Here is a 530-nt window from a genome sequence, read left to right as displayed (position 1 = left end):
GCTCCTAAGTGCACCATTGCCTGTTAAAACTCATCAAAGTTTCATACAGGAAAATTGGGTCCTTCTTAGTTGTATTGTACAATGTTGGATGTTTCCTATTTCATGGATATTATTTTACAAGTGTAAAACTGAGAGAAAAATGTCAACCATGTGGGCTACGAATGCTATCTTTGTTCAAGTATTGCCTAAACTTAGCTCTCTATTGTCAGATTAGACAGTACTCAGAAATTTCATAACCATCTGATACAAAAATACTGTCTATATAATTTTATATATATTTTGCCTTCTGTAGGTATATTCAGACAAAAATAAATGTTCACAAAGCAAATACATTGATATTTTCAATATAGAAAAGAGAATAAATAGAGAACAGAAATAGAAATTTTAAAGTCACTAGTACAGCAGTTGAGCTTACAGTTGAGAATGGGTTCACCCAGATAATAGGATAAAAGAAAAAAGAAGTTAAGGAAACACAGTGGACACTAATCTTGTTTGGATGAGAGAATAGGCAATTAAATTATTTGTTTACC

The sequence above is a fragment of the Propithecus coquereli genome, unplaced genomic scaffold (genome assembly GCF_000956105.1).
Source record: "Propithecus coquereli isolate 6110/MARCELLA unplaced genomic scaffold, Pcoq_1.0 Scaffold114, whole genome shotgun sequence".
NCBI classification, from domain to species: Eukaryota; Metazoa; Chordata; class Mammalia; order Primates; family Indriidae; genus Propithecus; species Propithecus coquereli.
The sequence above is the reverse complement of the archived record's forward strand: the minus strand, read 5'-3'. Positions refer to the sequence as shown.